Source organism: Rhinoderma darwinii, chromosome 2 (assembly GCF_050947455.1).
Source record: "Rhinoderma darwinii isolate aRhiDar2 chromosome 2, aRhiDar2.hap1, whole genome shotgun sequence".
NCBI lineage: Eukaryota > Metazoa > Chordata > Amphibia > Anura > Rhinodermatidae > Rhinoderma > Rhinoderma darwinii.
The window spans coordinates 187,704,057-187,717,937 of NC_134688.1; the positions used below are offsets into that span (position 1 = coordinate 187,704,057).

The window sequence follows — 13,881 nt, forward strand, 5'->3', positions numbered from 1 at the left end:
TCCTAGGGGGAGCTATACTGGGGGAGTCACTTGTTGAGAAGGATCTGGGTGTACTTGTAGATCATAAACTAAATAACAGCATGCAATGTCAATCAGCTGCCTCAAAGACCAGCAAGATATTGTAGTGTATTAAAAGAGGCCTGGACTCGCGGGACAGGCATGTAATATTACCACTTTACAAAGCATTAGTGAGGCCTCATCTAGAATATGCAGTTCAGTTCTGGGCTCCAGTTCATAGAAAGGATGCCCTGGAGTTGTAAAAATACAAAGAAGAGCAACAAAGCTAATAAGGCGCATGGAGTATCTAAGTTATGTGGAAAGAATTGGAAGAATGATATTTATTTAGCCTTGAAAAGAGACAACTAAGGGGCGGGGGGGGAATGAGTAACTTGTACAGGTATATAAATGGCCTGTACAAAAAATATGGTGAAATCCTGTTCCATGCAAAACCCCCTCAAAAGACAAGGGGGCACTCCCTCCGTCTGGAGAAAAAAAAAGGTTCAATCTGCAGAGACGACAAGCCTTCTTTAGGCTGGGTTCACACGACCATGTTACGTCCGTAATGTACGGAACGTATTTCGGCCGGAAGACCCAGACCGAACACACTGAGGGGGGCCGGGCTCCTAGCATCATAGTTATGTACGACGCTAGGAGTCCCTGCCTCTGCGTGGAACTACTGTCCCGTACTGTAATCATGATTACAGTACGGGACAGTTGTCCTGCAGCGAGGCAGGGACTCCTAGCGTCGTACATCACTATGATGCTAGGAGCCCGGCTCCCTGCACTGTGTTCGGTCCGGGTCTTCCGGCCGAAATACGTTCCATACTTTACGGACGTAACATGGTCGTGTGAACCCAGCCTCACTGTGGGAACTGTGAATCCATGGAATAGTCTACCGCAGAGTAGATGGCTTTAAAAAAGGCTTATGGCCGTTGTACACAACAGAGTTCCACTTGGGCCTTTTATTACAGCATCCGAGTGGCACTCGGTCGTGTGCAACGGGCATAAGTTGGTGAATCGGGTCAGTGAAAACGGACCTGACTCTCCGATCTGTGGAAAGATAGAATGTCCTAACTTTCCACGGGTCACGGACGGGAACTGGCCAGCGCACACCTTCATGTGCATGAGGCATTAGATAATTTGTTAGAACAAAAATATCAATGCATATGTAAATATTTTGAATTTGTTGATCCAGTCTGATCGATTGATTAGTTCACGCCTTATAGTTTTTTTTACTTTTTATGTTGTTTTGACCTTCCACTGGATCACTAGAGGTAAAACAAAGTTGTAAAGTTTACCTATATCCCTTATTTTTCAATGAAGCCTTCTGCACACGGCGGTGCCCGTAATCGCGGCCAGTGATTAAGGACACGGTCGGCCGCGGAAAGTCACCCGCATTTGCGGGCTGTGCTCCCATTATAAAGTATGTAAGCACGGTCCGTAAAACCAAAAAATAGGACATGTCCAATTTTTTGCGGTTCATTTCTACGGCCCTGGACAGATGATGCAGATACCGTTTAAACCGGGGAAAAAATTTTTTTTTAAATCAAAATGCGCAACATGACTTTGTTTAATTGCGCTGTACTTTGGCTTCGTTTTTTTTTTTTCCCAATATATTGCCCAGTCTTAGTTATTACCTTCTTACATACATACTATACTTATTGGGCAGTATCATCCATGGGTTGACCATACATATATTGGGCAGTATTATATATGTTATCACCTCCTTACATAAATCATACATATATTGGGCAGTAGTGTTATATATGGGTTATCACCTCCTTACATACATCATACATAAATTGGACAGTAGTATATATGGGTTCTAACCTCCCTACATACATCATACATATATTGGTCACTATTATAGATGGGTTATCACCTCCTTACATACATCATACATATATTGGGCACTAATACATATAGGTTATCACCTCCTTACATACATATATTGGGCGGTATCTGATATGGATTATTACCTCCTTACATACATCATACATATATTGGACAGTATTATATATGGGTTATAACCTTCCTACATACATCATACATATATTAGGCACTATTATATATGGGTCATCACCTACTTACATGCATCATGCATATATTGGGCAGTATTACATATAGGTTATCACCTCCTTACATACATCATACATATATTGGGCAGTATCTGATATGGGCTATCACCTCCTTACCTACATCATACATATATTGGACATTATATATGGGATATCACCTCCTTACCTACATCATACATATATTGGGCAGTATCTCATGGGTTATAACCTTGTTACATAACCCATATATAATGTCCAATATATGTATGATGTAGGTAAGGAGGTGATAACCCATATATAATGTCCAATATATGTATGATGTATCACCTCCTTACCTACATCATACATATATTGGACATTATATATGGGTTATCACCTCCTTACCTACATCATACATATATTGGACATTATATATGGGTTATCGCCTCCTTACCTACATCATACATATATTGGGCAGTATCGGATATGGGTTATAACCTTGTTACATACATCATACATATATTGGGCTGTATATTATATAGCTTATCACTTCCTTAGCTACATCATACATATATTGGGCATGATCATACATAGGTCATCACCACCTGACCATTTCAGAATTGCTTGACTGTTGTACCAGGCAGAATCAATGGAATAGAGAATCGTGAGACTATGAACGAGCCCATGACACAAGAGGGAGCACGCCTGGAAGACACTGCCGGCAGACAAGCCGATTCAATGACTGGACTTTGTCTCCGGGCCAATAAGACAGCTCAGCGATGTGCAGCAGAAGGCCACCGTTATCTTCATCATAGGCTGCACACATCCCGCCTGTCACCATGTACAACATATTAGACATACACACAGCGACAGCGACAGCCGCGCAGCGCACATATGACTTCTGCCACTCATGTGCCTGTCAATGACCTGGTACATACTTACATGGGGGGTGCCCGCTTGTTGCAGGGGAGATCAGGGTGTCTTGCAGCTGGTAAGAAGCAGCCACTCCTTGCAGGTTGATGATGCGTTCTTCTCAGTAGCATTACAGCCACAGCACAGATTCCTGCTCCGCCCCTTGACGTCACTAGCCCCGCCCCCGGAGGAGAGCGGCTGCCGCCGGGGGACTGTGCGTGTGTTGTGTATTGAGGTCAGAGCCTAGGGGCTGTTCCTGGCACTAAGTAACATCGTTTATCGCGGTTCCTGCCTATAGGCGCACACACAACAAACTGGCGGTCATAGGCACCACAGGATAGTCTACCTTCTCCAGGAGCAGACAACGCCACCAATGACAATTGTCATGTCATTATTTGTTTTAATGTCAAGTGTCCCATAAATCAGATGCTATATGGCAGGGGGGCACTCAACTACTTTTAGCAAAGGTCCATTTACCAGGGTGTGCCATCAGGCGAAGCAAATCCGACCCAGCATCCACAGCAAATACGCAGCAAATTGTGCTGATTTTGTAGCTTATTTTCATTTGCTAAAAACAGCTGAGGGAAAAGAAGACAACAAACTCACCTCCACTGACGCTGCCGTAGCAACACGTCCCTGGTGCCCCAGCTGGTGTCTGTACACCCGGCCTAAAGTGATGACGTCTCGTCACATCTGAATGCTGCAGCAGTCACATGTTGACGTGACACGTCATCACACCGACTGGAGGACCAGGGTCGCGTTGCTACCAATATGCCTTTTTACGGCGACCATTAAGGGTACTTATGCCACAGCGCAGCATTTTCATGACGTTGTCATAAGCCCAGCAAGGCTGTCCCGCGCTGGCTAGAGTGAGTTCTGGGCTCCTGCTCTAATGGCCAGGATTGGAGTTACTTCCCATCCCAGACTTTTGACCCCTTAGATGCCACAGTCAATCACGACTTGTTTTTGTTTGCGGCAAAAGTGATTTTTATTAGTGCTATTTTTTGTTACATACGACTTTTTTTTTTTTTTTTATCATTGAAATTTTTATTGAGCTTTTTCAACACATTACATAGGAAAAATACCTCCAAGCTTCAGCACCCAAGGTTCTCAACATGATAAGTCCTACAAAAGAGTGCAGAAAACAACATAACAGAAAATCAACTAAACAGAAAACAAAATAAATAAAAAAAAGACATTCATATACATACTGTGACTCTGTTCAGACATATTCATGACTTATTTATAATATTTTAAGCTTTTCCATAAATCCCACGCCGCCACCTTAGTATAAGGTGTGTTAAAGTAATAGAGGAAGGACGTTTCATGTCTACAATCTATGTTAACTCTTCTAATTACCTCTAATAAGGATGGAGGGACGGAAGACTTCCACAATTTAGCTATTGACATTCTTGCAGCTATGAGAATATGTTGAGAAATCAGTCAGACTTGGTGAGGTATATCTTCCAACCCCATGTCCAAAACGGCCAATTCTGGGGACCCTGAGATAAGTATACCTGAGATCTCAGAGATCAGTTGAAACACTTTTTTCCATAGAGAGCTAATAGAAGGACAGGTCCACCACATATGTAATGTGGAGCCTTTGTTTCCGCACCCTCTCCAACACATATTAGAGCTGCCCCCTCCAAAGTGGGAGAATCTGGAAGGCGTTAAGTACCACCTAAGATGTATTTTTTTAACTAACTCCATATGATTTATGCATCTAGAATGCTTGGAGATCCAATTAGCAGCTTTAATCCATTGTTCTGAGGAGAATGAAGTACCAAACTCTCCTTCCCATTTTAGCATATAAGGGTCTTTTGAATCCCGCCCTCTATGAAGCAGTAAATCATAACTAAATGTGAGGCCTTTCTAAAAACCCTGCCATTGAAATATAAACTTATGAAATGTAGAGAGTTGGGTGGGAAGTTTCAAGCCCTGCAAGAAATGCCGAATTTGGAGATATTGAAAGAACTTCTTATGAGATATGTGAAATGAATCGGCTAAATCTGCAAATGTTCTGAAAACCCCGTTGTCATAGAAGTCAGAAAGAACCTCCACCCCAGCTGATTCCCATTCTAACATTGGAGTGGCAGGAACAAAGTCTTGAATAGAAATCACTGGCATACTTTGTAAGGAGACATGTACCCAATTTTGTTTACACACTACCTGTGACCAAACCTGTATGGAGTCTTTCATAGATTGTATGGGGAGAGGAGGAACTGGACCTCCCATATATGCTATTATCATCAGGGTTTTGAGAGAATGATGAGGAACAAGCACTTCTTCAGTTTGAGCCCATAGGTGCTTAGGAGAAGCATGCCACATCTCTCGCAGCTGGTCCATTATCGCTGCCACATTATAGGAAGCAATGTCAGGAACTCCCAAACCTCCATCCCCATTCCTTCGATACAGCAGTGACTTTGCAACTCTTGCACGTTTGTGATTCCAGATAAATTTAAGCAAAACATTTTGGAATTGTGAAGTGAATGAGACAGGTATAAGGAATGGAATGGTTCTACATAAGTATAAGATCTTAGGCAGTAAGAACATCTTAACCAAAATTTATCCTGGCTATCCACGATAATTGGAACTTATTTCACCTTTCACATTCTTCCTTTATATTCAACAAAAGAGCAGAATAATTTTTAGAGATTATTTGGGAAGGACATGAAAATAACTTTATACCTAAATATGGAATGCCTGTTTCTGCCCATGCAAACTGAAATTTTGATAGATCTGCCCTCAGGGGATCCAAAATGTTAATTGGTAACATTACCGACTTGGATATGTTTAGTTTATAATATGAAACTCTGGAATATTGGGAGATAACCTTTAGTACTGCAGTCAGGGACTTCAAGGGGGAAGTACAAGTCATAACCACGTCATCGGCGTATAGGCCTATTTTGTGCTCCATGGCAACTACTTTAATCCCTGAGATCTCCTGAGTAGTACGGATCAATTCTGCGAAAGGTTCCATGCAAAGAGTAAAGATCAGCGGAGACAATGGACATCCCTGACGAGTACCATTAGTTATCTGAAATGTACTTGACATAAACCCGGAATTCAAAACCCTTGCTGAAGGGGAGGTATACAAAGAGAGAATTGCTGTTTTTATAAAAGATCCAAATTTTTCCAGGACTGCATCCATGAAACCCCAATGTACCCTATCGAATGCTTTTTCAGCATCCAGGGAAAGAAAAATTGTTGCATCCTTAGATTGAGAAGCTACTTGAATTAAATCTAAAAACCGACGAGTTCCATCTCTAGCTTGTCTTCCTTTAACGAACCCAACTTGATCTAAAGCTATCAATGAAGGTAGACAGTCATTTAGTCTAGAAGCTAGCAATTTAGAAAATAATTTAATGTCGCTGTTTAATAAAGATATGGGTCGAAAGTTGGCTGGGGAATCTGGAGTTTTTCCCGGCTTGGGAAGCGTAACAATAATGGCCTGCAACATTTCTGAGGGAGGACCTTGAGGAGACACTATTCCATTGAAAGTATCTACCATGTATGGAATTAAAGTTTCCGTAAACGTTTTAAAATATTCATTAGGGAGGCCATCTGGTCCAGGGGATTTATTTTGTTTGGAACCTAAAATTATCTTCTTTAATTCTTCCCCTCGCATGGGAGCATTCAATTGGGATAGTTATACTTCAGACAATTGTGGCATCTGTACTTTGCCCAGAAAAGCTTGTATAGATTCCTGAGATGTAGGAGGGAGGGAAGCATCTTCCCTAAGATTATACAGTGCTCTATAATATTCAGCAAACTCATCCGTTATCTGTTGGGGATCATAAATTCTCTGCCCTCTGACTGAGTTTAACCCCTTAACGACCGCCCACCGTCTTTTGACGTCAGGCGGTGCATGTACTCAGTCTACAGCGACGCCTTTTGGCGTCGCTGTAGTAGAGGGGGTTTATCAGCACCCTGGTGACATCTGCACTAAAAACCGGCTGTAAGTAACAGGTCCGGTTCTTAGTGCAGCCATCAGGACCTGCCGATTTCGTCGTAACAGCACGTGACCGCTGTGACAGCCAATCACAGCGGTCACATGCTGTTACTGCGTACAGAGCCGCCGGGAGTGTCTAAATGACAGCTCCTGCTCTAAGAACGAGCTGTTGCTAGCAGCTCTGTTCTTAGAGCAGTGATCAGGAGCCAATAGTATTGGTTCCTGATCTTTTGTGATCACTATGAGATCCAATCATAGTGATCACTACTGTAAAATAAAAGTAAAAACATTTATCTGTTTCTCCTCACTGTTCTAGCTGTGGAGAGAAACAGATACAAGTGTGTCAGTGTCCCCACACAAAATCACTTGTCCCTTACACAGTTTATTAAAAAAAAACAAAACATTTTTTTCAGTATTTTATAGTATATAGTATATACATATAAATATATTTACTGTATATACTAAGAATCGTACTATAAACTACTTTCTTTTTAGGGTACGCTGTTAGACGGCGTGTACGCTGTTAGGCCTCATGCACACGACCATAGCCGTGTGCACGGCCGTGATTTTTGGGTCGGCCGGCTGCGGACTGTCCGCCGCAGGCGGCCCGCAAATCGCGGGACATGCACATGGCCGCCACTATTGTTTTCAATGAGCCCGGACCGCACAACAGGGCCGTAATAAGACATGCCCGTTCTTTCTGCGGTCCGGGCTCCCGGGCCGTGCAAGGACCGCAAAAACTACGGTCGTGTGCATGGCCCCATAGAAAAGAATGGGGCCGCAATTCTCCTGTGGATTTTCGGGGGAATTGCGGCCGCAAAAACACGTTCATGTGCATGGGGCCTTAGACGGCGTAGGGTGCTGTTCTGGGCTTGGGTTTACGGTTTGTGTTAGGCGTAGGGTTTAGGTTTAGGTTTGAAAAAACAAAAAACAATAAAAAAAAAAAAAATTTTTTTTTATTCTTTTAGTGTTCTTAGTTGATTAGGCTTCATGCACACGACCGTGCTCGTAATTACGACGCTTTTGCGAGCCGTGCTGTCATTATAAAGTATAGCAGCACGGCCCATAAAATAGAAAAATAGAACATGTTCTATTTTTTTTAACGGCACGGGCACCTTCCCGTGAGAAAACGGGAAGGTACCTGTGGGTAACAGAAGTCTATGAGCCCGTTATTGCGGGTCGTAATTACGACCCGCAATAACGGGTGTTTTTACGGTCGTGTGCATGAGGCCTTAGTTGATAAAAAAAAATTTTTAACCACTAGTTCCATTTATTATTTGCGGTTTAGACTGTATTATCATTATGGCTGCCAGAAGATACAACGTTGAGGAAGCCTATCAGATGCTATGCTCAGATACGGATTCTGCATCTGAAGTTGAGCTTTTAGGGTATGTGCACACGTAGTGACCAAAAACGTCTGAAAATACGGAGCTGTTTTCAAGGGAAAACAGACCCTGATTTTCAGACATTTTTTGAGCAACTCACGGTTTTCGCTGCGTTTTTTACGTCCGTTTTTGGAGCTGTTTTCATTGGAGTCTATGAGAAAACGGCTCCAAAAACGTCCAAAGAAGTGTCCTGCACTTCTTTTGACGAGGCTGTATTTTTACGCGTCGTCGTTTGACAGCTGTCAAACGACGACGCGTAAATGACAGGTTGTCTGCACAGTACGTCGGCAAACCCATTCAAATGAATGGGCAGATGTTTGCCGACGTATTGTAGCCCTATTTTCAGACGTAAAACGAGGCATAATACGCCTCGCTTACGTCTGAAAATAGGTCGTGTGAACTCAGCCTTACTTGAAAGCGACAGCGAAAGTGTCGCTTCAAGGGATTCAAGTTGCGATGCAGAACGCATTTGTCCTGTACAAAAAATCAGCGGGCAGGGCGACATTCTTTGAATTTCAGGAGAAAGTGATTGAAGATCTCCTATTTCAATCTGCAGTCCAGAGAGTAGTCCATGAGTCAGAGGATGTACACCGACTTGTTGAAAAATTTTTTTTACACCCCATCCCTTCAACATCTAACCAAAAATACCCCAAAAACCGGTGTCGGGTCTGCAGCAAACGAGGACAGCGAAGTGAGTCACTATATTATTGTTCCGCTTGTCCTTCCAACCCTGGTCTATGCATAAGTCCCTGTTTTGTCCTTATCAATACACTATGGGCTTTATTACAGTTTTGTTCGGGTTTTTGGTGGACCTCTTACACCCGACAATACTTCTAGAAATAGCGACATAATTTGGGGAGTAGTGGTCCTTTACTGTATCTATACATACGGTGTAGGACACTGCCCCTTTATATATTCTACAGGTGATTGGTTGTTTTGTGCACCGCGTCACTTAGCACATTCGTCCCTTATATAGGGATTGATGGAGCTAAAGAGACGTTGTATGACCAGTCACTTTGAATAATAAAGTCATTACAGCCCTACAAATTTTCTTTCATCCTGTGAACATGCTCTAGTTTTCCACATATACATTCTTCCTCCTTTTGTTTGGATATATTGCCTTTTTCCGCCAACAGTTTAATACATTTTCCCACTCTAACTTACTATATATCAGAGCGGGTTGATATACATAATGTCTATGGACTGACATGATTTCAGGACAGCTGCTTTCTTAGCACGACATAGTCATAGGGTGTAGAAACTGTTAGGGACATCTATTTCTCAATCTAGAAAAGTAGAATCCTCCCATTTTCAAAGCAAAATGTGTGTCCTGAAAGCCTCCGGGTGCTCCCTTCCTTTTGGGTCCTGCCGTGTGTCCAGGAAACACATTAGGGCCACAATGGGGATATTTTTGAACACAGGAGAAACAGGGTGATACATTTTCTGGTGCATTTCCTTATTCTCATGTCCTCTGTACAAGAAATCTGACCTTAAAATGACACATTTGTGAAAAAAAGTGAAATAAAATTTTCTTTCCACCTGCTTTTCATTAATTCCTGCGAAAACTGTGGGGTCAAAATACTTAGTACACACCTAGATGAATACCTTAAGCGGTCTAGTTTTCAAAATGGGGTCATTTATGGGGAGTTTCTATCTTTTTGGCAGCTCAGTGCCTCTATAAATGTGTAATGGGACCTGAAACATTTTCAAGCAAAATGTGTGTCCTGAAAGTCTTCGGGCGCTACCTCCCTTTCGGGCCCTGCCGTGTGTCCAGGCAACGCATTATGGTCACAATGGGGGCATTTTTGAAAACGGGAGAAACAGGGTGATAGATTTTGGGGGGTGTTTCTTCATTCTCATGGTCGCTTTACAAAGAAATCGGTCTTCAAAGTGATACTTTTATATAAAAAGTGTTTTGTTTTTTTATTTCACCTGCTATGCATTCAATTTAGCAAAAAACTGTGGGGTCAAAATACTCACTACAGCCCTAGATAAATACCTTAAGGGGTCTAGTTTTCTAAATGGGGTCGTTTATGGGGAGTTTCTATCGTTCTGGTAGTTCAAAACCTCTCCAAATGTACAGTGGGGCCTAAAACATTTTCACGCAAAATATGAGACCTGAATGCCTCCGGTTGCTCCCTTCCTTTCGGGCCCTGCCGTGTGTCCAGGCAACGCATTAGGGTCACAATGTGGGCATTTTTGAAAACAGGAGAAACAGCGTGATAGATTTTGGGGTGCATTTCTTCATTCTCATGGTTGCTTTACAAAGAAATCGGTCTTCAAATTGATAATTTTATGAAAAAAGTGAAATTATATGTTTTTACGCCTGCTTTGCATGAATTCTTACAAAAAAACTGTGGGGTCAAAATACTTACAACACCCCTTAATAAATACCTTAAGGGGTGTAGTTTTCAAAATGGTGTCACTTGTGGGGGTTTCCACCATTCTGACACCTATGAGCCTCTGAAAACCTGGCTTGGTGCAGGAAAACAAAATGTACTTCAAAATGTATAAAATCATTACTAAACTTGTAAGTCTTCTAAATTGCTAAAAAAAAAAAAAATGTTTTCAAAAGTGCTGCCAAAATAGAGTAAAGCGATGGAAATATATATTTAATAAAAAAAATTGTACAGTATGTATGTACATATGTGACATATTGCAGTTAAAAATAGGGAAAAATGATAATTTTGACAAAATTTCTTCAATTTTTCTATTTTTTCATTAATTTCCGCAAATCGTATCAGTCTACTTTTACCACTAAAATAAAGTACAACATGTGACGAAAAAACAATGTCAGATTTACTTGGATATTCAAAACTTTCGCACAGTTATTCTCTGATAAAGTCAGACATACCAGATTTAACAAATCTGGCTTGGTCATTAAAGGGAATGTGTTGCCAGAAAAACATGTTGTTTTTTTTTAAATTAAACATTTAGTGTGTGGGTGATTAAACATTGTTCAAATTTTTTTTATTTTTTTCACGAGTCAGGAAATATTATAAATTAATTCTAATTTATAATATTACCCATTTTTGGTCACTAGATGGAGCTATTCCCAAAATTGCAGCATTGCAAAATTGGGTAAAAAGCCCTCGCTCTAGTGAGCTCTCAGCATCCCCCCTCCTTTATCCTGGCTAGTGCCGGGATAAACGAGGGGTTTGAACGGTGTAACCTCCTACACTGTGTGTCGCCATTTTTTGAGCTAACACACAGTGTAGTAGGTTTACATACAGTAGTAAACACACACAAACACTAACATACATTGAAATCTCTTACCTGCTCCTGCCGCCGCGGCTCCCTCCGGCCCGTCCGCTCCGTTTGCTGCCGCTGGTCCAAGTGCACAAATCCGGAAGCCGCGACCGGAAGTAGTAATATTACTGTCCGGCCGCGACTTCCGGTCCACAGGAAAATGGCGCCGGACGGCGCCAATTTCGAATTGGACTGTGTGGGAGCGGCGCATGCGCAGTTCCCACACAGACGCCGTACACTGAAGTCAATGGGACGGGAGCCGTTCGCAGTCCCTATGGGACTGTGGCTGCCGTATTCCATGTCTGTATGTGTCGTTAATCGACACATACAGAAATGGAACAAAAAATGGCAGCCCCCATAGGGAAGAAAAAGTGTAAAAATAAGAAAAAGTAAAACACAAACACACAAATAAATATAAACGTTTTTAATAAAGCACTAACATCTTTAACATATGAAAAAATAATTTGTGATGACACTGTTCCTTTAAGGTCTTTTCAGGCCCGGTCATTAAGGGGTTAAATAATGTATTTTGGTTTTTGCTGTGTGTTGTTTAACTCTGCGAGCTAAAATTTTGCTAGGCTGGTCCCCCTGAACATAAAAATTCCACTTAAGTTTCTTTAGGTTTTTCTCATATGCATAAAGATATAAGGAACGTAGTTTATCCCTGAGATTTCTAATTTCTTGTTTCAAAACGACTGAAGGAGACACCTTCATGCTATTTTCCCGTTTATGAATATCAGAAAGAAGAGCGTCTATTTGTTTGGTCCTTTCCCGCTTTGCTCTTGCTGCTGCTTGTGTGAATAGGCCTCGGACAAACGCTTTATGGGTACACCACAAAAGTTTAGGAGAAGAAGCCGTAGGGGAATTAATTAAGAAAAATTCTGATAAGGCATTTCCTATTGAAGTCTGCAAAGATTTATCGTTCAATAAGTAGGTATTAAGTCTCCACGGAAAACGTGGGGATCTGTTATATTTATCCGCAAGAATAAGATCTATTGACACATGGTCTGACCACGAAATCACCCCAATATTGGACTGTACAACATTTAGTAAGAGCTCCCTATCCACCAGAAAGAAATCTATCCTGGAGTAAGTATTATGCGGGGAAGAGAAAAATGTAAAATCTTTTTCTGAGGCGTGTTGATATCTCCAAATATCATGTACATTTTCCTCAGAAATCAGGTTCTTAAGATCCCCACCCAGTCTTCGCGGACCCAGAGTACGGTCCATATTTGAGTCCGGAACCTCATTAAAATCGCCCACTAAAATCAGACTCCCTCTTTACATTTGTTTAGCTTTAGTGATTACTTTTTTAATAAACTGAATCTGTCTTCTATTTGGTGCATATAGGGAGACGATCGTGTAAGTCACATTATCTATGACACATACCAATATTATATATCTTACCAAAGGATCTATATAGGTTTCTAACTGTTGATATGTAACCGAATCTTTAATTGCAATGATAACCCCTGCTTTTTTTACATTTGTGGAAGAATGAATTATATGAGGAAATTGTTTGTGTTTGACTAAATGAGTATCTTTGGATGCGAGGTGGGTTTCCTGTACACATAGTACATCACATTTAGACTTAGCCGTCTCCCTCCATAAGATAGATCTCTTAAAAGGGGAATTCAGCCCATGGGCATTTATAGACATAAATTTAACCCCCATTTCCAATAGGCGGCATCACAAGGCATAGAAACAGAATAGATGCAAATTTCACACAACCCCTGGTCAGATGAATATAAAGAGCCACGTTAAGTAATATTAGCTGAATGTCAGGAAAAGAAAACAACAAAAACAAAATCAAAAAGACAATAACTTCAAACAAGAACAAATTCCCTCTTTCAGGGAAATAGAAAAGGAGGCAACATTCCAGCCATTCCATTGGCATTTGAAGCAAAGAGCTGGACATCTCAAGTTCCAAAGAGAAGCTCTGAAAAAGTTATCAAACCTGAGTGTATTGTCCAGCGATATCAGTCCCCGATTTTCTGTGTGGACTTTTTTGTTTTTCGGACCAAAGTGGCGTAATAATTTCCGGACGTCTCTCCTGTTGGCGAGGAGGGCTCGACGGAGGTGGAAGCAATCCCCATGAGCGTAATAGAACCGTAGTAGCTTCTGGGGTCACGCAGATATGTTGAGATCCATTTTTGGTTATTATGAGTTTTACAGGAAAGCCCCATTTGTAGAGGATGCCGTTTTCTCTTAATATCTTAGTAGATTGAACGTATTCTTTGCGTCGTAGCATTGTTGCAGGAGATAGATCTGGGTAAATTGCTATGTCTTTGAATCTGTCAGGTAGGTCCGGGGAAGACTTGAGAAACTTCAGGAATTCGTCTTTAAC

At 41.5% G+C, this 13,881-nt stretch overlaps 1 protein-coding gene across 9 annotated transcripts in view; it reads right to left on the minus strand.

Moving 5' to 3' along the window:
* The window catches only part of INPP4A (inositol polyphosphate-4-phosphatase type I A), a 106,563-nt gene extending 102,966 nt beyond the window's left edge, over positions 1-3,597 (minus strand). For 8 of the 9 annotated variants that reach the window (XM_075852613.1, XM_075852612.1, XM_075852608.1 and 5 more), the window contains exon 1: positions 2,979-3,122. The gene's annotated coding sequence lies outside the window, so the exon portion shown is untranslated. Of the gene's footprint in view, positions 1-2,978; positions 3,123-3,554 lie in introns of those variants that run through there. The other variant, XM_075852606.1, reaches the window with a different exon arrangement.
* Positions 3,598-13,881: the final 10,284 nt, after the last annotated feature.